The sequence below is a fragment of the Atractosteus spatula genome, chromosome 10 (assembly GCF_055471065.1).
Source record: "Atractosteus spatula isolate fAtrSpa1 chromosome 10, fAtrSpa1.hap1, whole genome shotgun sequence".
Lineage (NCBI taxonomy): Eukaryota > Metazoa > Chordata > Actinopteri > Semionotiformes > Lepisosteidae > Atractosteus > Atractosteus spatula.
Genome location: NC_142715.1, coordinates 10,167,170 through 10,189,794, shown reverse-complemented (window position 1 = coordinate 10,189,794; position 22,625 = coordinate 10,167,170). Strand labels below are relative to the sequence as shown.

Below are 22,625 nucleotides of genomic sequence, written 5' to 3'. Positions count from 1 at the left end.
ATAAAAGAGCAGTCCTTACCTCTTAGTAATGTGCGCGCTGACCGTCTCTCCTGTCGATGGGAAGTTCTGCGCCTTCTGGAGCATCCGCCGACTACGCCAAATTTGTTGTAACAGAAGAAATAAGGTTTTTGATCCCGAGATGAAGTAAAACAGATGAGTTTATTGCATGCAAGGAACAATAAAGCCAAAGTCTTGTTTCCCGCAAGAAACAACAAAACCGAAGTATTGTTCCCCGTACTGGTACAAACTTTTGGGTTATATAGTGTCTTCTTCTCCGTTTCTGACGTCACTCGGTCTGATGGTAAAGAGGGGGGTTCATGGTATTTGGCCAGTTTACGATGTCTGGCCAAATGGTCAGTTTAAGATTACACCCAGGGGGGTTCCTAGCTTGCATCTGCAATCCTTATTAGTTAACCCCCTTTCCTGCCATAAACCCCAGCTTGTGACTTAGAAGTCTAAACCGTATACAGAAAGGATTAAATTCAAACACCCGTCTTCACATCTTTCTTCAGTATTAACATGGATTTTAATTGGCTTCTATGAAAATTGGCCATGGTGTGAGTGAGTCCTGTGATGGACTGGTGTCACATTATGGGTGATACAGTACTTTGCATCCACTGCTTGCCAGGATGGTTCCAGTTCTACCACAACCCTGAATTGAGTGGATGGGTATATCAATGTAGCCATCAACTTGCATGTTCCTCTTCTTCACTCAATGCAAAGGAAGCCAGCTGTTGTTTGAGGTTTTGTGCTCTTTAACAGGAATTATGACCATTTTCATGCCCACTTGTTGAAACAACACTTTCTTTGCACCCATTCCTCAACCTGTAATAGCGAGAAAATAAAAATGAATACACCAAACTGTAAAAATCCTATATATGTAATTTCTTACTTTTGTTGTATGAAAGTATTCTTACTGTCATGTTCTTTACCACCCCTGGGTGCTACAGGTGCTTCAGCTGGAGAAAGGCCTGCAGGAAATACAGTACAAGAAGCTGCTCAGGCAAGGTGATGTCTTGCCCAGTCTGTGCAACACATCTCTCTTTGCTACCATCAACACCTTCCAGCATTCCTTCGTACTTGGTTCTGGACTCTGCAACTGTCTATATCTGTGGGAGAAATTAATACTCATCAACTTTTTTTTGTATTCAAATTAAAAGTACAACTGAAAGAAGTTTTAAAATGAAAATGACCTATTTTAAGTAATCTCTTGGCAACATTCTTACTGTTCTTCTTCTGAATATCCTTTAGGATACTTTGGAAGATGATGATGAGGTTAGCCAGGCTGGGATCCTCTACTTTCACACTGATATCATTTAGGATGTAGCCCGGAAAATGGTTTATGTTCTTAATATAATTAGCAATGATTTGGTGAGACAGTCCAGTGGTCTTCATTTGGTTACAATAATTGTTGTTTTGGATAGGCCCTTTACAAAGTTTAAGGAAGATGCAGATGGATCCATAAAAAGAGGAATCTGGAAATATTTTCTACCTGACAAATGTAGAGTCACTATGTTTATGGCTGAGATTTCACATGGGTGAATTTTAAGCTAAGGAGAAAAACATGTGCTATGGAAATATCACTGCTCAATTTTAAATGCCTTTAAAAATAAATACCTCCTGAGAGCAATCTGCCACTCCAAGATCCTTGGTAAGGTCCTGTTTAAACCCAGCCAGGTGAGGAGCATCCAGGGAGTGAATTCTGTCCAGTCCAGCCTGGGTCACCGTCTTCCTGAGAGCCTGCTGATGGCTTTATAAGAACTGGGGGGACAGTAGGAATACAAAATACACATTTAAACATTTTTACTTCTAAGACAAACTACAAGTATAAAACAAAAGATACATTTGGAAAAAATAGAAAGTTCTCCAGAACTCACATCTTCCCCTTCCTCTTCCACTTCAGTCTCTGGCATCTCTTCCTCCTCGACAGCAGCCTCTTGCTCAGGGCATCTGGACCACTGGTATATCATTTTAACATACCCTTACATAAAGGTAAAGGTTAGAAATGAAACAGAAGAACCCTTATAAATTATAAATATCTTACCTTGCTGATGTGTCCTCAGGATTCCACATAAAACAGTCCATGGACTCCGCCAGTCTCACATTCTCACCACACATGAGCCCTATGCTCTTGCAATCCCCGACCTGCCCATTCCTCAGGTGATTCAACAAGTCCTTCCTGGCCTGGAGAAGGACCTTGCTGATGTCCTCTGCTGAGGCTCATTTCATAAACACCCTCTTTAGGTGAAAAGGAAACTGGTCAAATGTCTTCAGGCAGGTCTTGCACACCAGAGGAATCCTCATGGGTCTCTTTTGAAAATAAATAACTTTTGTGTAAAGGAACAAGTCAAGACTGTTTCAGTTTCTTAACCGAGCCTTAATTTTCTCTCCAATAGCTTCACCATATTGTTTATTGTATTTTTATCAGAATTATACCTTGCTCTAAAATAATGACTTTATAAAACAACTTAACTCTTACTTGGTCTTGTTCGCAGTCTTTCCAGTAGAAGTCGTTGTAGAATTTAAAAACTGCTGTGATAATTTGGTCTGCCCGAGTGTCCTTCCCTAACCCAGTATTGATAGCTTGTGTACTGTAGGGTCCAAAGGTGGTGTTCTGCAATTTCCTCCCATAATGTTTCTTTGATCAGTTGGAAGCAAGTGTGAAAGCTTCCTCCCAGTGGGGAAGCTCAAGATCCTCTAGTTGTATGACAGATTTTGCTCTTCGAGGATCTGCAGTGTGGTGTGAAGCCAATTTTTGGCATTGCTTACCAGCTTCAAATATGTGAGTTTGGGTGGCTTGGCAGGTTTTATGAGTTCCTCGGTCTTCCGTCGTAGGCTGGCGGGTGCTCGGTTCTCCCGTCCAATAAAACTGCTGTGTTTTGTAAATGGTGGACTGTTTGGATCATTTTATAGATGATCCTGGTTCCTTGTTGGAAGGTATCCTGTCTGTTTGACATGTTTGTTGTGTAGGCAGTGTGGAGGGTGACCGTACGGTTGCGTGCGTTGTCAACTCTGGATTGATCCATACTTACCATTTAAATGCCTAAAGCTTCGTTGACACCATTAGGTTTCCACTGTTAGGCAGCTTTACCTCTGTAGAATCTGTGGCTCCATAGGAAGACAATCTTGCCTTTCTGTGTGTCGCTATGTTTCTGCCTGGGTCTTCTTCAGGCATTGTTCTGGAACACTGTGTCCATGCTGGCCTGTTTTTATCCTGTTTTGTAAGGGGCAGTGTGTTGTAGTTCCTCCTAGGGGGCTAGTTTGTATCCTATGGTCTGTGTTCCTTCTGTACGTTTCTGTATGAGTAGGTGCAGTTTCAGTTGGTGAATGGGTTTCTGCTTTCCCTGGTGGGGATTATGCATGGACCATTAACATCTCAATAGGCAATCAGGGTCTTTTGTTTTCCTCCCTAGTAGGACTGTGCAAGCTGTGCGAGTTTCCATAGCTGATTGGTTTCAGTTATTCTTCTGTTTGTTGCGTGTTAGTATGGTGAAGAGTTCCAGTCCCTGTAGGATCTGGCTAGTTAGGAGAGGGGAACAAAGCTCCTTCTCCCAGATTTTATCCGAGAGGGGACCATCTGGGACAAGGAGAGCACTCTCCTTCCAACGACTAAAACCCTCCCGGTTTTTCTGATGTTCAGGTCTTGTGTAAAGATAGTAATAAGTCTTTTGATCCACTCCCTTTCCTTTTTCTTTCTTTCAATCTCTGTCCAGTTGGGGTTGCTTTCCAGTCCCGTGGTTCCTGATGTACCTGTGTTGTGTCAGCTGGGTTCGGATGGAGTTACCCGTTCCCCCCACATAGGTCACCCCGCACTTTTTGCACTGGATGCTGTAGATGGCGTTATTGATGTTTTCTGAGAGTGCCCTTTGCAACTGGAAGATTTCTTTAGTTTCTTTGTTTTGGATCATTGTTTTCTGTTATGAAATGTTTGGCTCTTGGTGTATATGATCTGTTTTGTACAGGTTTTAGCTTGCTTTGGACTAATTAATGCTGAAGGTTTTTGTTTTTTTCTGTGTGCAGATATGATTTTGTGCTCCCTTAGTATGTTTGTGTTTTCTAATATCATGGTTTTTGGTTGTTTTTTATGCTGAGTTGAGAATATGATGTGTTGAGGGGTATTTTTCTGTCATCTGGAGTTTTTCTATTTAGAAATGTTTGTACCACATTTTTGAGGAAACTTTGTGTGTATCTTCTCTGGCATAAAGCTTGGAAGAGTGTGTATTTGGCTTCCTCAAAGTCTTGTTGTGTACAGATTTTGTGGAAGTGTAGGAGTTGTGATTTTACCAGTCCTTTTAAAGTATGTTTTGGGTGGAAGCTATCCTTGTGCAGTAAGCCGTGTGAATGTGTCTTTGAAAAATACCTTGATGTCCAGTTTGTCTGTGTTGTTGAAGGAAGAAACCTTGTATGTGGTGGTGTCTAGGAAGTCTATCAGGCTACCATGCTTGGTGTATTTGAGTTTAATGGACCTGTGGTGTGTGTTGAGGGTGTTAATGATTTCTTGTAAGGCTTGATATGTGCTGCCTATATGTTTATTTTTTATATCTTTGCCCTGGGATGGACTGGTGTCCTTTCCAGAGTGTAGCCTGCCATGTGTCTATTTCTTGCCACGTTTTAAAGTGGAGTTACAATCTTACTATTTTTACAGTTTTAAATTGACATTTACAAATGTATATTGAAGCAGCTACCCACCTGAACTAAACTATGTCAGCATGTGTAGTCTGCAAAGGAACAAGTAATAGGTTTATTCCATACTGAAAAGAGAAGAGAGAAAACTCAATGTTTCGGCTGTGAAGCCTTCTTCAGGTGTGAGAAAGACAAGGCAGATTACAAAGATTAAATAGCACAGAAGAACAAAAGCTGGGAGAGGGGAGGAGGCAGGAGCAGCAGAGGGCCACACAGGAAGTGCAAAATGGAGAGAGGTGAAGAAAGGTGTGAAGTCAAAACCTGCAAGAGAATAGAGAAGATTACATTAAAATAAGTCAGTCATTGAGAGATCCTGGCTATTTGAGGTGAAAAGAAAAACTATGGGCTTGGAGAAATCTTTAACCTTCCCAGCCCTAATATGTTCTCTGAAGCATTCCCCTAGTCTCCTTTCGGTTTCCCAAATGTAGATAGCTGGGCATTTTTTGCAAGAGATACAGTAAATGAGATACAGGATGTTGTCAGGGTTATCTGGAATTGTCCTGTGATGCCCTGAATGTCGTTAGATATGTATTTGCCAGTGATGCAGCGAGTGCTATTGCAGGGGAAGGTGCTGAGTGTGAGGGAGCTGTGAACAAGAAGCTTATGTGGTGGTCAGCGATAAGAGATGATTGGGCGGTCGGAAAAAAGAGTACCAATGGAGGGATCGTCCTGTAAAATGTAGTCATTGTTAATGATGGTCCTGGGGATAGAAATTGGGTTAGGGTGGTAGGGAAGCACCGAGGGAATGCAGTTGTGAGACTGGGAGTTCCTGATTGAGTTGATGATCCGAGGGCTGTTTTTGGCCCGGGAGTAGAATAAAGCGACACCTTTCATCAAACATTTTGACAGGTACCACGCCCCCTTTTTCAGCAAATGGGAGGCCGCCATGGGCAGATGTCCTGCCCCCTTATCGGCCAATGGTGCAATGTTATGGGCGGATGTCCCGCTCCCTCGAGAGCCAATGGTGTGTCATAATGAGTGTTGTTGTCCCGCCTTCCACCCCTAGCAGCCCCAGGCCTCAGGGTCCAAATGCCCACCACCGCATCCCCTTCGATTTATAAATAAGTGTGTGAAAGTGCGTATTAGCGATGAGGGATGGAAGGTGATAATGTCTGCTGCAGGTTTGAATGCAATCTATTATAACCCTAGGGAATCGGCGGTGTGGGAAGTCTGGTGAGGGCCGCGAGTTTCCGGGATGTGAGCACACACGCACACACGCACACACTGACTGAGTGACTGACTGAGTAAAGTGTCACAGAAAGAACTCGCAGGACAAATAGCATGTGAAATGTGAACCACTCAACCATTTCATCAGTAGGTTTTAAATTACAGAAACATCCCAGTATACACTTTTAAACTTTTCACACACATTACAGACTACTGCTTGCAATCGCCAATTAAATGTTGGTGCAGAAAATTAGTTGTAGCTATCGCCCCAACATTGTTCAGAAACTCAGCAGCATCTGAAAAAGCATTCATAACGCCCTTTCTCTCGCCATTTCTATAGCCGTGAACACCGAACTGGGCGACCCTAACAGAGAAAATAAATTAGCCTGAGTGATCAGAGGGACGGTGTTACCACAGGTTCTATGTAAAATACGTTGTATTTTGGAATACACACCGCTGAATCCGCCAGGCTTCAGTTTCTGATCTGAAAACATCAGAATCGCAGTAATTTCACTCATGTTCTTTACATGCACATCTATCTCTTTAACAAATTCAAGGACATTAGTATTCAGTTAATTGATTTTCATTTCAAGCTTTGCAGAAAGAAGAGTGTAAAGCACTTTTTGTAAGAATTCTTACGTATACATTCGAAATTTTTCATTCTTCTCACGATGGCACACCTGTGTCTGTAAAACAGAGTGAAAGCTCTATTCACATTGCGAGTATTTCACAGCCCTGGTTTTACATAGATCTTTTTTCTTTTCTGTAAAAATATGTATAAATAAGTATAAAATAAGTTTTGCAACGCACCAAAAGTCACGTGTAGTATTTTTCCATCTACCTTTACAAGTAAGGACCGTACATACTCATATGGCGAGCGGTCGTCAATTATTTTTCTCAGCAAGTGCTTTATACTCCGCTCAGTATCATCTGTAAAAGTATAGGCACCCAGGCCACTGGCGATGTACAGAACAGCCGATAAAATTCGGGCTAAACTGAGACACTTATAAATTTCTAATGCGGCAAACAACACATCTTTGTACTGTAACATGACCAGGGGAAGGGTCATTCATAACAGGTATTTTCGGAATGACCTACTTAAAATACTAGATATGGACCTTAGCAAAATGGCTGCCAAAAAGAATCAGCTGACCGGTACATGGAAAGGGTCTACCCTGAGAAACAATGAGACACAGCTGAGCCGCATCAGGAACCAAAATATAAGTGCCCCGGAGGCAGTGAACAGGGCGGAAGCCGATAAGGTGAATGCGGTTTGGAGGAAAAGAGAGGAAAGAGGTGTATGTTAAAGATCGGGCTAAAGAATAACGGACTACTGAAAGGAGAAAAGGTTTATGGTTTTTGGATTACGGACACTGGATAAGGATACATCGCAGATTGGCTTTATTACGGACTTTTGGAACTCGGATCGGATCAGGATTAAGGGAACGGATTACGGACTGTATTTGGAAGATAGTTGGAGGAAGAAAAGCCACGAAACTCAGGAAAGAAAAGTGTGGTGTGAGTACTACTTTCATTTACATAAACTTTCCCCCGGAGACACCACAGTACCCATCCGCGCACCCGACAACTAGGCATGTGTGACCCTGTTGACCTGGATGATTAATCAAACGGGCCGCGCATTCATCAACCACAACCCCCTTTAAACAATGGTTGAAGGTGCAACATACCACCGACTTTACAATCTGATCCATAGCATCGGGCTCATTAGAGCCATCGTTAGCTAAACTAGGTTGAACATCATCATTAATCACATTTTGGCGAACACACATGAACAGACACGAAACATTCAAGCTTGATGGTAGTTTGAAGATTGATGCGTCGACCTCTTCGTTATTCTATTAAAGGAAAAAAGAAAAGGAAGGCTTAACAAAATAAATAGGCATGCTTTTTACCTAAAATATTTACAATTGTAATGCCTCTTTTGTGTTAGAGTTTTTCGTTTGCTTCGAACTTGCTGTGGTTTAATATTTACCATTTGTAGCAACTCTTCATCAGTCGTTGACGGACCCCCAACACCTGAATCACCGTCAGAGTTCACATGACAGCCACTGTCACACACCACTGAGTGCTGGGTCAGCTTTTGCTAAAAAGAAGACAAAGTGTTGAAAACGAAATACGCTAAACGCAGATTGAAAATACAATTCCACTATCAGAAAAAATATTTTAGCAACCTACTTCTTCAGTTTGCATAGCAGAGGAATCCGATGATTCACTACTCAAAGAAGCCATCTTCACAGCAGTCAATATCGGGGCCTGACAGCTCAGGTGTCACACTTCAAAACCGGCAAGTCGGCTAATTTAAGCATAAACTTCAAATTTGTAACCATGCCTACATAGCTCAAGACATTTTTCAAATGGTTGTGATGTTTTAGAACGCCCCACAATATCCCCCACCCCAAAATCACACGTGTTTTATCGAAAGTGAAAAGTAATCACGTTGAATTAAAATATGTAAGCTTATTTCAATGACAAATTCTCAACAACTTTTCAAAAGTTTGAAATGATTTTCCACGTACCGTGAACGTAAAGTCTTTAAACCTTAAAAATATTAACATGCAACCCAAGCCTCAAATGATGTGTGTTTCTCTAGAAAAGAAATTACATTGAATCAAAAAATGTAAAACTTATTTTATCTTTTGAGAAGAGCGTTGTAGGGCAGGTCTTTATATTTTAGTGGATAGGTCATAAAAGTGTTAAAATAATTGAATAAGACACATTTAGCAGCGATAAATTATACGCACGAGCAAAAATTGATATTTATAACGCTTATAGATTTTAACAATATAACAGACTTTACTAAAATGTTTACTTTTAAATTAAATATTACATCACAACATGTCCACACCCAGGCACCTGCCGTTAAAGGTTATGGGATGTAGAGATACAGTATATAAGGTTCATGATGAGAATAAAAAACGCTCATGCTAATACACAAGCACATGTGTCTCACCAAAGCTGACAAATAAAAAGCCAAAAAGCCACACTGCACGTGTTAACAGGAGAATGAGCGAAGATAGGGTGCCTCCTGCAATTAAAGGCTTACAACACCTGGTATTCCCAGGCGGTCTCCCATCCAAGTACTAACCAGGCCCATCCCTGTTTAGCTTCCAAGATCAGACGAGATCAGGCGTGCTCAAGGGGGTGTGGCCGTAAGCAAGAACAAGGCTCGCTGGCACCCTTCTTATAGAGAGGACAGCTCCGTCACCTCTTTTACGACGCTGCTTTTTTTCCCTTGCGTTTTTCTCTTCTTCCCACATTCTCTCTCTTCACTGCCTTCGTCCCCGCTCTATTTCACTTCAGCCTTTCACTCTTGCTTCTTTCCAATGAGGATGGAGCTGCGGGAGAAAGGGCGCTATAGAGGATCGCTGTGGAGAGCTGCTGCTGTGCTTTGACATCTGAGCTCTGTGGAAAACGATCTCAATACAATTCTGAAAAACGCGACTCCCCGAACGCCAGCCGAACAAGTCTCCACAGCCGAAGCGCTGTGTCTCTTTTCAGCTGGCGATAAACCTTTCCTCGATCCTTTGAGGACTTGTAAAACTGTTCATGATCAGAATAAAAAACGCTCACGCTAATACACAAGCACCCGTGTCTCGCCAAAGCTGACAAATAAACAGACGGACAAGCCGCACTGCACGTGTGAACAGGGGAATGAGCGAGCGAGCGGGGATAGGGCGCCTCCTGCGCTTAAAAGCTTACAGCACCTGGTATTCCCAGGCGGTCTCCCATCCAAGTACTAACCAGGCCCATTCCTGTTTAGCTTCCGAGATCAGACGAGATCAGGCGTGCTCAAGGGGGTGTGGCCGTAAGCAAGAGCAAGGCTCGCTGGCACCCTTCTTATAGAGAGGACAGCTCCGTCACCTCTTTTACGACACTGCTTTTTTTCCCTTGCATTTTTCTCTTCTTCCCACGTTCTCTCTCTTCACTGCCTTCGTCCCCGCTCTATTTCACTTCAGCCTTTCACTCTTGCTTCCTTCCAATGAGGACGGAGCTGCGGGAGAAAGGGCGCTATAGAGGATCGCTGTGGAGAGCTGCTGCTGTGCTTTGACATCTGAGCTCTGTGGAAAACGATCTCGATACAATTCTGAAAAACGCGACTCCCCGAACGCCAGCCGAACAAGTCTCCACAGCCGAAGCGCTGTGTCTCTTTTCAGCTGGCGATAAACCTTTCCTCGATCCTTTGCGGACTTGTAAAACTGTTCATGATCAGAATAAAAAACGCTCACGCTAATACACAAGCACCCGTGTCTCGCCAAAGCTGACAAGTAAACAGACGGACAAGCCGCACTGCACGTGTGAACAGGGGAATGAGCGAGCGAGCGGGGATAGGGCGCCTCCTGCGCTTAGAAGCTTACAGCACCTGGTATTCCCAGGCGGTCTCCCATCCAAGTACTAACCAGACCCATCCCTGTTTAGTTTCCGAGATCAGACGAGATCAGGCGTGCTCAAGGGGATGTGGTCATAAGCGAGAGCAAGCTTCGCTGGCACCCTTCTAATAGAGAGGACAGCTCCATCACCTCTTTTACGACGCTGCTTTTTTTCCCTTGCGTTTTCCTCTTCTTCCCACGTTCTCTCTCTTCACTGCCTTCGTCCCCGCTCTGTTTCACTTCAGCCTTTCACTCTTGCTTCCTTCCAATGAGGACGGAGCTGTGGGAGAAAGGGCGCTATAGAGGATCGCTGTGGAGAGCTGCTGCTGTGCTTTGACATCTGAGCTCTGTGGAAAACGATCTCAATACAATTCTGAAAAACGCGACTCCCCGAACGCCAGCCGAACAAGTCTCCACAGCCGAAGCGCTGTGTCTCTTTTCAGCTGGCGATAAACCTTTCCTCGATCCTTTGCGGACTTGTAAAACTGTTCATGATCAAAATAAAAAAAGCTCACGCTAATACACAAGCACCCGTGTCTCGCCAAAGCTGACAAATAAACAGATGGACAAGCCGCACTGCACGTGTGAACAGGGGAATGAGCGAGCGAGCGGGGATAGGGCGCCTCCTGCGCTTAAAAGCTTACAGCACCTGGTATTCCCAGGCGGTCTCCCACCCAAGTACTAACCAGGCCCATCCCTGTTTAGCTTCCGAAATCAGACGAGATCAGGCGTGCTCAAGGGGGTGTGGCCGTAAGCAAGAGCAAAGCTCGCTGGCACCCTTCTTATACAGAGGACAGCTCCGTCACCTCTTTTACGACGCTGCTTTTTTTCCCTTGCGTTTTTCTCTTCTTCCCACGTTCTCTCTCTTCACTGCCTTCGTCCCCGCCCTATTTCACTTCAGCCTTTCACTCTTGCTTCCTTCCAATGAGGACGGACATGCGGGAGAAAGGGCGCTATAGAGGATCGCTGTGGAGAGCTGCTGCTGTGCTTTGACATCTGAGCTCTGTGGAAAACGATCTCAATACAATTCTGAAAAACGCGACTCCCCGAACGCCAGCCGAACAAGTCTCCACAGCCGAAGCGCTGTGTCTCTTTTCAGCTGTTGATAAACCTTTCCTCGATCCTTTGCGGACTTGTAAAACTGTTCATGATCAGAATAAAAAACGCTCACGCTAATACACAAGCACCCGTGTCTCGCCAAAGCTGACAAATAAACAGACGGACAAGCCGCACTGCACGTGTGAACAGGGGAATGAGCGAGCGAGCGGGGATAGGGCGCCTCCTGCGCTTAAAAGCTTACAGCACCTGGTATTCCCAGGCGGTCTCCCATCCAAGTACTAACCAGGCCCATCCCTGTTTAGCTTCCAAGATCAGGCATGCTCAAAGGGGTGTGGCCATAAGCGATAGCAAGGCTCGCTGGCACCCTTCTTATAGAGAGGACAGCTCCGTCACCTCTTTTACGACGCTGCTTTTTTTCCCTTGCATTTTTCTCTTCTTCCCACGTTCTCTCTCTTCACTGCCTTCGTCCCCGCTCTATTTCACTTCAGCCTTTCACTCTTGCTTCCTTCCAATGAGGACGGAGCTGTGGGAGAAAGGGCGCTGTAGAGGATCGCTGTGGAGAACTGCTGCTGTGCTTTGACATCTGAGCTCTGTGGAAAACGATCTCAATACAATTCTGAAAAACGCGACTCCCCGAACGCCAGCCGAACAAGTCTCCACAGCCGAAGGGCTGTGTCTCTTTTCAGCTGGCGATAAACCTTTCCTCGATCCTTTGCGGACTTGTAAAACTGTTCATGACAGAATAGAAAACGCTAACGCTAATACACAAGCACCCGTGTCTCGCCAAAGCTGACAAATAAACAGACGGACAAGCCACACTGCAAGTGTGAACAGGGGAATGAGCGAGCGAGCGGGGATAGGGCGCCTCCTGCGCTTAAAAGCTTACAGCACCTGGTATTCCCTGGCGGTCTCCCATCCAAGTACTAACCAGGCCCATCCCTGTTTAGCTTCCGAGATCAGACGAGATCAGGCGTTCTCAAGGGGGTGTGGCCGTAAGCAAGAGCAAGGCTCACTGGCACCCTTATTACTGAGAGGACAGCTCCGTCACCTCTTTTACGACGCTGCTTTTTTTCCCTTGCGTTTTTCTCTTCTTCCCACGTTCTCTCTCTTCACTGCCTTCGTCCCCGCTCTATTTCACTTCAGCCTTTCACTCTTGCTTCCTTCCAATGAGGACGGAGCTGCGGGAGAAAGGGCGCTATAGAGGATCGCTGTGGAGAGCTGCTGCTGTGCTTTGACATCTGAGCTCTGTGGAAAACGATCTCAATACAATTCTGAAAAACGCGACTCCCCGAACGCCAGCCGAACAAGTCTCCACAGCCGAAGCGCTGTGTCTCTTTTCAGCTGGCGATAAACCTTTCCTCGATCCTTTGCGGACTTGTAAAACTGTTCATGATCAGAATAAAAAACGCTCACGCTAATACACAAGCACCTGTGTCTCGCCAAAGCTGACAAATAAACAGATGGACAAGCCGCACTGCACCTGTGAACAGGGGAATGAGCGAGCGAGCGGGGATAGGGCGCCTCCTGCGCTTAAAAGCTTACAGCACCTGGTATTCCCAGGCGGTCTCCCATCCAAGTACTAACCAGGCCCATCCCTGTTTAGCTTCCGAGATCAGACGAGATCAGGCATGCTCAAGGGGGTGTGGCCGTAAGCAAGAGCAAGGTTCGCTGGCACCCTTCTTATAGAGAGGACAGCTCCGTCACCTCTTTTACGACACTGCTTTTTTTCCCTTGCGTTTTTGTCTTCTTCCCACGTTCTCTCTCTTCACTGCCTTCGTCCCCGCTCTATTTCACTTCAGCCTTTCACTCTTGCTTCCTTCCAATGAGGACGGAGCTGCGGGAGAAAGGGCGCTGTAGAGGATCGCTGTGGAGAACTGCTGCTGTGCTTTGACATCTGAGCTCTGTGGAAAACGATCTCAATACAATTCTGAACAACGCGACTCCCCGAACGCCAGCCGAACAAGTCTCCACAGCCGAAGCGCTGTGTCTCTTTTCAGCTGGCGATAAACCTTTCCTCGATCCTTTGCGGACTTGTAAAACTGTTCATGATCAGAATAAAAAACGCTCACGCTAATACACAAGCACCCGTGTCTCGCCAAAGCTCACAAATAAACAGACGGACAGGCCGCACTGCACGTGTGAACAGGGGAATGAGCGAGCGAGCGGGGATAGGGCGCCTCCTGCGCTTAAAAGCTTACAGCACCTGGTATTCCCAGGCGGTCTCCCATCCAAGTACTAACCAGGCCCATCCCTGTTTAGCTTCCGAGATCAGACGAGATCAGGCGTTCTCAAGGGGGTGTGGCCGTAAGCAAGAGCAAGGTTCGCTGGCACCCTTCTTATAGAGAGGACAGCTCCGTCACCTCTTTTACGACGCTGCTTTTTTTCCCTTGCGTTTTTGTCTTCTTCCCACGTTCTCTGTCTTCACTGCCTTCGTCCCCACTCTATTTCACTTCAGCCTTTCACTCTTGCTTCCTTCCAATGAGGACGGAGCTGCGGGAGAAAGGGCGCTATAGAGGATCGCTGTAGAGAGCTGCTGCTGTGCTTTGACATCTGAGCTCTGTGGAAAACGATCTCAATACAATTCTGAAAAACGCGACTCCCCGAACGCCAGCCGAACAAGTCTCCACAGCCGAAGCGCTGTGTCTCTTTTCAGCTGGCGATAAACCTTTCCTCGATCCTTTGCGGACTTGTAAAACTGTTCATGATCAAAATAAAAAAAGCTCACGCTAATACACAAGCACCCGTGTCTCGCCAAAGCTGACAAATAAACAGATGGACAAGCCGCACTGCACGTGTGAACAGGGGAATGAGCGAGCGAGCGGGGATAGGGCGCCTCCTGCGCTTAAAAGCTTACAGCACCTGGTATTCCCAGGCGGTCTCCCACCCAAGTACTAACCAGGCCCATCCCTGTTTAGCTTCCGAAATCAGACGAGATCAGGCGTGCTCAAGGGGGTGTGGCCGTAAGCAAGAGCAAAGCTCGCTGGCACCCTTCTTATACAGAGGACAGCTCCGTCACCTCTTTTACGACGCTGCTTTTTTTCCCTTGCGTTTTTCTCTTCTTCCCACGTTCTCTCTCTTCACTGCCTTCGTCCCCGCCCTATTTCACTTCAGCCTTTCACTCTTGCTTCCTTCCAATGAGGACGGACATGCGGGAGAAAGGGCGCTATAGAGGATCGCTGTGGAGAGCTGCTGCTGTGCTTTGACATCTGAGCTCTGTGGAAAACGATCTCAATACAATTCTGAAAAACGCGACTCCCCGAACGCCAGCCGAACAAGTCTCCACAGCCGAAGCGCTGTGTCTCTTTTCAGCTGTTGATAAACCTTTCCTCGATCCTTTGCGGACTTGTAAAACTGTTCATGATCAGAATAAAAAACGCTCACGCTAATACACAAGCACCCGTGTCTCGCCAAAGCTGACAAATAAACAGACGGACAAGCCGCACTGCACGTGTGAACAGGGGAATGAGCGAGCGAGCGGGGATAGGGCGCCTCCTGCGCTTAAAAGCTTACAGCACCTGGTATTCCCAGGCGGTCTCCCATCCAAGTACTAACCAGGCCCATCCCTGTTTAGCTTCCAAGATCAGGCATGCTCAAAGGGGTGTGGCCATAAGCGATAGCAAGGCTCGCTGGCACCCTTCTTATAGAGAGGACAGCTCCGTCACCTCTTTTACGACGCTGCTTTTTTTCCCTTGCATTTTTCTCTTCTTCCCACGTTCTCTCTCTTCACTGCCTTCGTCCCCGCTCTATTTCACTTCAGCCTTTCACTCTTGCTTCCTTCCAATGAGGACGGAGCTGTGGGAGAAAGGGCGCTGTAGAGGATCGCTGTGGAGAACTGCTGCTGTGCTTTGACATCTGAGCTCTGTGGAAAACGATCTCAATACAATTCTGAAAAACGCGACTCCCCGAACGCCAGCCGAACAAGTCTCCACAGCCGAAGGGCTGTGTCTCTTTTCAGCTGGCGATAAACCTTTCCTCGATCCTTTGCGGACTTGTAAAACTGTTCATGACAGAATAGAAAACGCTAACGCTAATACACAAGCACCCGTGTCTCGCCAAAGCTGACAAATAAACAGACGGACAAGCCACACTGCAAGTGTGAACAGGGGAATGAGCGAGCGAGCGGGGATAGGGCGCCTCCTGCGCTTAAAAGCTTACAGCACCTGGTATTCCCTGGCGGTCTCCCATCCAAGTACTAACCAGGCCCATCCCTGTTTAGCTTCCGAGATCAGACGAGATCAGGCGTTCTCAAGGGGGTGTGGCCGTAAGCAAGAGCAAGGCTCACTGGCACCCTTATTACTGAGAGGACAGCTCCGTCACCTCTTTTACGACGCTGCTTTTTTTCCCTTGCGTTTTTCTCTTCTTCCCACGTTCTCTCTCTTCACTGCCTTCGTCCCCGCTCTATTTCACTTCAGCCTTTCACTCTTGCTTCCTTCCAATGAGGACGGAGCTGCGGGAGAAAGGGCGCTATAGAGGATCGCTGTGGAGAGCTGCTGCTGTGCTTTGACATCTGAGCTCTGTGGAAAACGATCTCAATACAATTCTGAAAAACGCGACTCCCCGAACGCCAGCCGAACAAGTCTCCACAGCCGAAGCGCTGTGTCTCTTTTCAGCTGGCGATAAACCTTTCCTCGATCCTTTGCGGACTTGTAAAACTGTTCATGATCAGAATAAAAAACGCTCACGCTAATACACAAGCACCCGTGTCTCGCCAAAGCTGACAAATAAACAGACGGACAAGCCGCACTGCACCTGTGAACAGGGGAATGAGCGAGCGAGCGGGGATAGGGCGCCTCCTGCGCTTAAAAGCTTACAGCACCTGGTATTCCCAGGCGGTCTCCCATCCAAGTACTAACCAGGCCCATCCCTGTTTAGCTTCCGAGATCAGACGAGATCAGGCATGCTCAAGGGGGTGTGGCCGTAAGCAAGAGCAAGGTTCGCTGGCACCCTTCTTATAGAGAGGACAGCTCCGTCACCTCTTTTACGACACTGCTTTTTTTCCCTTGCGTTTTTGTCTTCTTCCCACGTTCTCTCTCTTCACTGCCTTCGTCCCCGCTCTATTTCACTTCAGCCTTTCACTCTTGCTTCCTTCCAATGAGGACGGAGCTGCGGGAGAAAGGGCGCTGTAGAGGATCGCTGTGGAGAACTGCTGCTGTGCTTTGACATCTGAGCTCTGTGGAAAACGATCTCAATACAATTCTGAACAACGCGACTCCCCGAACGCCAGCCGAACAAGTCTCCACAGCCGAAGCGCTGTGTCTCTTTTCAGCTGGCGATAAACCTTTCCTCGATCCTTTGCGGACTTGTAAAACTGTTCATGATCAGAATAAAAAACGCTCACGCTAATACACAAGCACCCGTGTCTCGCCAAAGCTCACAAATAAACAGACGGACAGGCCGCACTGCACGTGTGAACAGGGGAATGAGCGAGCGAGCGGGGATAGGGCGCCTCCTGCGCTTAAAAGCTTACAGCACCTGGTATTCCCAGGCGGTCTCCCATCCAAGTACTAACCAGGCCCATCCCTGTTTAGCTTCCGAGATCAGACGAGATCAGGCGTTCTCAAGGGGGTGTGGCCGTAAGCAAGAGCAAGGTTCGCTGGCACCCTTCTTATAGAGAGGACAGCTCCGTCACCTCTTTTACGACGCTGCTTTTTTTCCCTTGCGTTTTTGTCTTCTTCCCACGTTCTCTGTCTTCACTGCCTTCGTCCCCACTCTATTTCACTTCAGCCTTTCACTCTTGCTTCCTTCCAATGAGGACGGAGCTGCGGGAGAAAGGGCGCTATAGAGGATCGCTGTAGAGAGCTGCTGCTGTGCTTTGACATCTGAGCTCTGTGGAAAACGATCTCAATACAATTCTGAAAAACGCGACTCCCCGAACGCCAGCCGAACAAGTCTCCACAGCCGAAGCGCTGTGTCTCTTTTCAGCTGGCGATAAACCTTTCCTCGATCCTTTGCAGACTTGTAAAACTGTTCATGATCAGAATAAAAAACGCTCACGCTAATACACAAGCACCCGTGTCTCGCCAAAGCTGACAAATAAACAGACCGACAAGCCGCACTGCACGTGTGAACAGGGGAATGAGCGAGCGAGCGGGGATAGGGCGCCTCCTGCGCTTAAAAGCTTACAGCACCTGGTATTCCCAGGCGGTCTCCCATCCAAGTACTAATCAGGCCCATCCCTGTTTAGCTTCCGAGATCAGACGAGATCAGGCGTGCTCAAGGGGGTGTGGCCGTAAGCGAGAGCAAGGCTCGCTGGCACCGTTCTTATAGAGAGGACAGCTCCGTCACCTCTTTTACGACGCTGCTTTTTTTCCCTTGCGTTTTTCTCTTCTTCCCACGTTCTCTCTCTTCACTGCCTTCGTCCCCGCTCTATTTCACTTCAGCCTTTCACTTGTAGCGGCAATGGTTGTTAATAAGACAGAATTAAGTGTTGCTGTGCTTTTTCTAATGAGGCCCCATCTCTCTGTTCATCTCTGTGGTGCAGCCACAGAGAAACTATTCATGCAGGCTGATTTAAAGATGTTTTCTTTTGATAATGGACAGCTCCCAAATGGGGATGTACTTAGCTAAGCCTAGCTATCATGATCAATGGTCATCCATTGGCGCCTATCTGTCTAGGGTGTGCCAGATGGACATCTGGACTGCATTCCTAAGTGTCAGGAGTAAGTGACTCACATCTCACCTTGATCAACCAATCAGGGACTGGTAGGGCCGAGTAACCCACGTGGGACTCTGAAGCCCATGGAACTTTCAGCCAATGAACGAGCTGAAGTTCCTCCAGGTAAAAACAGGCAACACAGAGGGCCTGAGAGACTATTTCCTGGACTTTTCTAAAGGGAATTCAAAGGAGAATTCCAGGGCAGGATGGCCCAGTAGCAAAAGGCTCCCAAGGGCAGGACATTCTCGCAGCGCGCCTCCTGACCATCCTAAGACTCAGCCCGGACAACCACGGAACGGCCAGTGTGTCCGAGTGCCAGAACTTTCCTTTGTTCTAAGAGTCTAGAGCGGAGGTTGCCAGAGAGTAACCAGAGGATCCACCTGAGGTAAGCACCAGCAGCAAGCCTTGTGAACAGGTCGGAACTGTGGACAGCTGAATCACTATTCAGAACTAGCGCTTCATCAGGAATGAACCGGTCCTCTTCCTGACTTGCTGGGACCCACAGTCATCTTTTCTCCTGTGCACAAACTTTGCTAGTTAAAGCCAACACTAACTAGCCGGTCAGTGATCATCTGCAGCACAGCACAGCCTGGCACGGAGCCAGAGAGCCCGCAGGAGATCTGAATCCCCAGAGATTGGATGAGTATTCAACTTCAATGCATTACAGCTTGAGAATTCAATTGTTATCCCAACCAGTTGATATCAATTTAATTCCTAAGAGTTATGTACTTGTTTTCAGTATCTAATGTAGAAGTTGTAACCAAGTTCACTTTATGAAACGATCTAAATGAATGATATACTGAACGTATGTCCTCTTGATATATGTAACTCTTTGTAACTGATTGTATATATACCTTTTGTATTCTGATAACCCTCTCGATAAGATCTGTTAGGTTTATATGCATATTTTATGTATTAATAAATGTATCCTCGTGTATTAGTACCCGTGTGTGTGTGCGTTGTTTGAGTTATATCGCATGGTTGGATTCTAAGGCCATCAAAAGAATCATTTTGTGATTTACGGCTACAATTAATAAATGTCCCCGTACATGCCCAAACCCTACAGAACTGGTGCCTTCAGAGAGCACACTACATTTATTGGCGTCCCTGGACGGGCTATGGTAAGACTGAAATGAGTCAACCAAGCGGAATAATTCAATATAAAACACCGCAGGTTTCATACTCGACAATACAGTGTGCTGAAAGCCGAAAGGAAAAAAGTTCCCCTTGCTCTTTAAGCAGTGCTTGATTGTTTTGTGATCTTTTGCGATCTACTGGGTTGATTGCATACTTGATCTTGTGGTTTTCTGTGGTAGAACTGTGATTTCGTACTTAAAAGTAATACTCTTTAAGTTTAACGATGGTTGCTAAAAGGTCTGAATTCAAGTCGCTATTAAGCACTCTCTCTAGCAGCGACAGGTCTGACCACGATCTCCGTCATATCTCCGTCAGCGGAGAAGCTAGGAGAATAAACCTCCATTCTCTGAGAGAGCTAGCGAAGGACATGGAGAGATTTGACCCTGCAGTGTCAGAGAATAATATCGAGAGTTATATTCAAGACCTCAGGTATACCCTGCAGTACCTGCCAAACGCTACAGAACAGGAAAAAGTGTTTCTGGTCAGGAAAACTAGCAGCAGAGCTGTACATGAGTGGATGGCTAGGCAGATGAAGAAAGTCTGTGATGACTTTGAAGAGCTGTGTCAAGCACTTATCAGAATACAGTGCGTTTATTGACCCGACTGCCGCAATAGCTGCCGCCCTTAACATTAAGCACGAGAGAGCAGAGTCCCCTCGCGAATATTACGAGAGACTTAGATGAACTTATTTTGCAGGGCGAAATGATGAGGGTTGTGAAGAGAACACACATTTCAAGGGTTTATTCATTGCGAATCTCCACCCGTCAGTCAGAAAGATGATCTTAATGCATACAGATGCACAGACCATGAAAATGACTGATATTAAGAGATTCGTGCAGAAAGCCTGGGAGTATGATGACCAAAGTCGCTCTGAGCAAAAAGCTGTTAAAGCGACTGTGTTCGCCGTCAGAGCCAGCAGGGTTAATTCCCCCCTGCTTGAAGGAGCACAGGCTCCTGAGCTGGCTAAGCCCCGTTCCAAAGCAGGCACACAGGACCACACCCAGCGTCCTAAGTTCCATGAGAACACCGGGGAAGAGAAAGGGCTAGATAAAGCTGAACAAAAGGATTCAGTAGCTGCCCGCCTGGCCAGGCTTGAACAAGTTTTATTAGGACAGAGACAACCGCTCCCCAAGGCTGCCGGAAGCGTGAATGAGCTGATACTCTCCACTGGAGGAGGCGGAGACCCGCCCCCTGTCCCTCCCTCAGTCTATCTGATTGAATGGAAGGGTTCCTGCCTGGATGAGGTCAGCCACTCCCAAGCGAGTGCTGACTCCACCCCTGAAGTCACAGAGCAGGCAGTAAAACAGAGAGGAAAAGCAGGAAGCTTTTACCTCAAGGCTGCCATGGGAGATGTCTTACACAGTGAGACATTGATTGACACTGAGGTTGAAAGGTGTTTGATGTCATACAGCAAGCTCAAACGGGTAGAAAAAGAAAAGGGCATGCGACTCAGAGAGGAACCTTTGGTGGATCACCAGAAAGGCAAGGTGTGGAAACAGGTCAAGGCTCCTAACCCTTCTGTACAGAAGGAAGGGGGGCCAAGAGGCAGACTGTGCTCACACAGTGCCCACCGAACACAGAAGCCTATGTGGAGATTCCTTCTGTTCCCTCTGGACAAGAAATAAAAATATTTTCTTGTTCCTCGGATATACAGGGAAGTCATGTCCCGGCTGAGGTCACAACAGCCTCCATGCCACAGAAGCGGTGCTCCAAGCAGCCGCCTGATCCACCAGGTAAAGCACACCCCTTTTACATCCCTAAAGAGGAGCAGATCTCCTCACCTGGCGATGAAAAGGAGCTTTCCCTGTGCACCCTGGCACCCAAGAGGGGTCAGGACCACCACCCTGCAGTGGTGGAAGGGATCCAGATGGCAGGAGAGCAGGTTGGTGATGTAGCCCTCACCCTTAGCCCTGAGAGGTCCTCTATTAGTGAGGATCTGCTTGAGCAGCTGTCACGGGGCCACTGCCAGGTGCCCCTGGTGCAACATTCACAGGTTAGAGAGGAGGTCCAGCTGGACGCTGAGACTAATGCGCTGTGGACACACCTGATCCCAGATGCCGATTCCCTCTGCTGTGACCCAGGGAACCTGCAGTCAGGTAACATTATTTCTCACAACTACCAGATAGTGAGTGAGACTGACCTGATTGTTCCTGCCTCAACGGCAGGGTTTCCAACACACCCAGTCCCCCGGAAGGGACAGGGAATGAAAGCCGAGCCGGTTTTCTTACAGCCACCAGCTCAGTCTGTCAGTCTGAGTCTGACCAACAGTGGTTCAGCCAGACTGGAGCTGGATGGTCAAGCCACCCGCCTGTTAGTGCAGAACACGGCAAAGGGGGGTGTCAGAATCCCCGCCCGCACTGACATGGGCCTGGTGGGTGATAGTGAGTTCAAAGACAGTGAACTAGCTATCCCACTGCTGGGGCAGCTCCCTGAACCCCTAGCGAGGGAAGGGGGGAGCGAGCAGGTGCCCTACACCCACGCCCAGCGAACGATTGTAAACATGCCGATAGAGGGATTCCTCAATCAGGAAGTTTGCAGGGTAGACCTGAACAGTGAGACTGGGGTAACAATTCCAGATCACTCAGGTGCTCCAGATGATCACTCAGCCGAGGGTCAGGCATGCTCCACCGCTGCACCACCCCCTGCAGGGTTCCTAGAGCACAGGCATGAACAAATCGAAAAAGCAGATGCCCTGGAAATGGAGGAGGAGCATCAACAGCTGCGTCAGATCTCCCCAGATTTCCAGGATGTTAGTGCCCAAGATGCCACATGGCATACTGAGAAAGACACCATGTACATGCTGCGCCAGCTTAGAAAGGCGACAGTCACTCAGAAGGAGATGACTGAGATCAGCCACCCTAAAAGACTTTTAGGAGGACTGATCGCTGCTGCCACTGTTGTGCGTTTGCTATTTTTGGTAGGTTTGTTTGCTACTGGCACTCTCACCCTGACTGCCCCAAGAAGGCAGGTGTCAGAGATGCCAGAGGGTAGTGACAGACTGTATCAACAGCAGCAAAAGTTGGAAAGCTTAGGGAAAACCCTACAGGCAACTTCCTATGCAACAGGGTTAAACCTTATCCCCCAACCAGTGGACATGATTGCCGGTGTTATACAGTGGGTTTATGCTTGTGTGCAACAGGCCAGAATGTTGACACAAGACCTGTTAAGGGAGTTCAGTGCCACTGTAGCCAGTCTAGCCATGGCACAATTCCCAACCCACTTGATTCCACTCTTCTCAGTAGAGGAGTATGTGACATTAACCACCCCATCGCTCATAGCTCACCCAGAAGGCAATCCAAGATTGAATTTGGTTCCAAATCTTGAGATGGGTATGGCTACCAAAGCTATCCATTGGCTGTGTCTAAATGATTCACCAATGAAGGGTGTAAAGCTACTAACGAACAGAGGGAGGTTAATGAACCCCATGAAGAGCAGGTGGGAAGTAAATGGCTGGTCAGCACACCACACTTAACTGTCACTATGACTTGTGACAGGCATGATACAGCTACCACAATGCAGCTACCTAACCAACAGTC

At 47.1% G+C, this 22,625-nt stretch overlaps 7 non-coding genes and 7 pseudogenes across 7 annotated transcripts; all 14 read right to left on the bottom strand.

Moving 5' to 3' along the window:
* Window positions 1-8,907: 8,907 nt before the first annotated feature.
* LOC148824922 (5S ribosomal RNA) lies at window positions 8,908-9,026 on the bottom strand (annotated as a pseudogene).
* Window positions 9,027-9,563: 537 nt separating this feature from the next.
* LOC148824921 (5S ribosomal RNA) lies at window positions 9,564-9,682 on the bottom strand (annotated as a pseudogene).
* A 537-nt stretch (window positions 9,683-10,219) lies between these two features.
* On the bottom strand, window positions 10,220-10,338 carry LOC148824920 (5S ribosomal RNA; annotated as a pseudogene).
* Window positions 10,339-10,875: 537 nt separating this feature from the next.
* LOC148824919 (5S ribosomal RNA) lies at window positions 10,876-10,994 on the bottom strand (annotated as a pseudogene).
* A 537-nt stretch (window positions 10,995-11,531) lies between these two features.
* LOC148824918 (5S ribosomal RNA) lies at window positions 11,532-11,640 on the bottom strand (annotated as a pseudogene).
* Window positions 11,641-12,176: 536 nt separating this feature from the next.
* Window positions 12,177-12,295, bottom strand: LOC148824917 (5S ribosomal RNA). Its single transcript, XR_016092838.1, has one exon. It is a non-coding gene; the product is annotated as a 5S ribosomal RNA (ribosomal RNA).
* A 537-nt stretch (window positions 12,296-12,832) lies between these two features.
* On the bottom strand, window positions 12,833-12,951 carry LOC148824916 (5S ribosomal RNA). Its single transcript, XR_016092960.1, has one exon. It is a non-coding gene; the product is annotated as a 5S ribosomal RNA (ribosomal RNA).
* A 537-nt stretch (window positions 12,952-13,488) lies between these two features.
* On the bottom strand, window positions 13,489-13,607 carry LOC148824915 (5S ribosomal RNA). The gene has a single exon (XR_016093167.1). It is a non-coding gene; the product is annotated as a 5S ribosomal RNA (ribosomal RNA).
* A 537-nt stretch (window positions 13,608-14,144) lies between these two features.
* On the bottom strand, window positions 14,145-14,263 carry LOC148824914 (5S ribosomal RNA; annotated as a pseudogene).
* Window positions 14,264-14,800: 537 nt separating this feature from the next.
* LOC148824913 (5S ribosomal RNA) lies at window positions 14,801-14,909 on the bottom strand (annotated as a pseudogene).
* Window positions 14,910-15,445: 536 nt separating this feature from the next.
* LOC148824912 (5S ribosomal RNA) lies at window positions 15,446-15,564 on the bottom strand. The gene has a single exon (XR_016092837.1). It is a non-coding gene; the product is annotated as a 5S ribosomal RNA (ribosomal RNA).
* Window positions 15,565-16,101: 537 nt separating this feature from the next.
* On the bottom strand, window positions 16,102-16,220 carry LOC148824911 (5S ribosomal RNA). Its single transcript, XR_016092959.1, has one exon. It is a non-coding gene; the product is annotated as a 5S ribosomal RNA (ribosomal RNA).
* Window positions 16,221-16,757: 537 nt separating this feature from the next.
* LOC148824910 (5S ribosomal RNA) lies at window positions 16,758-16,876 on the bottom strand. Its single transcript, XR_016093155.1, has one exon. It is a non-coding gene; the product is annotated as a 5S ribosomal RNA (ribosomal RNA).
* A 537-nt stretch (window positions 16,877-17,413) lies between these two features.
* LOC148824909 (5S ribosomal RNA) lies at window positions 17,414-17,532 on the bottom strand. Its single transcript, XR_016092895.1, has one exon. It is a non-coding gene; the product is annotated as a 5S ribosomal RNA (ribosomal RNA).
* Window positions 17,533-22,625: the final 5,093 nt, after the last annotated feature.